The following is an 840-nucleotide window of genomic DNA, read 5'->3' on the forward strand; positions in this document are numbered from 1 at the left end:
ATAATATTCAGAGGAAGCTAAAGAACTAACGGATTTGGATTCTAAATAAACTCCCCATACAGATTTATTCGGATTTAAAAATATATAATAGAAACTGCCTTGCACACTAAAGGATGTAACAAAGTATTTAATATATATTTTAAAGTTAATATCTTTATCCCTATGCTAAGTCTAAAAGAGGAAACTAGTTTAAAGAATATCATTAAAATTAGAAATAAAACTTATTTATTTAATAACCACACAATCAGAAGAAGCATTTCATTACAACAGCATCGACATATTCAATAACAATTTCCAGAGCTAAGATGTCCCAGAGAGAGGCCTGCTGGTCGGAGCACAATGCATTTTTAATATATTCACCCTTCACACACCCCTCCCCCAAGTTCTCCAATTCCTTGCCTCATGTTCTTTCTTTAATCTCTAGAAGCTCATGTGCTTTACATTTTCCATTGGGCACAGGTGAAAGTACATTTATGGAAAAGCTCTTGGTGCCCAGTAGTAGGAAAGGTCCAACATCAGGGCCTGGGTGCCCAGGACCATGTGTGGAATCAATACCGTAGCTGGCCATCAACGGAAATGGGAAGTCCATGCTTGAGAATTAGTCCTCCCAAGACTAGAAATTGCAAATGACAGAACTCTCCCCGTCCCTAACATAAGTCTAGCACGAAGGCAAAGTCACTGCCATGTACAACCTGGGAACCTTTTTAAATTTTTTAAAAAATTAATTAATTTATTTATTTTACACCACTTCCCAGATAGCACCCTCCCATAGCCTCCCTCCCCCCACTAGAGCTCTTATACTCTGATATCCCTGCTACTGTCTGCTGTGTTGTCGGCACC

The sequence above is a fragment of the Nannospalax galili genome, unplaced genomic scaffold (genome assembly GCF_000622305.1).
Source record: "Nannospalax galili isolate Female #2095 unplaced genomic scaffold, S.galili_v1.0 scaffold234, whole genome shotgun sequence".
Taxonomy (NCBI): Eukaryota; Metazoa; Chordata; class Mammalia; order Rodentia; family Spalacidae; genus Nannospalax; species Nannospalax galili.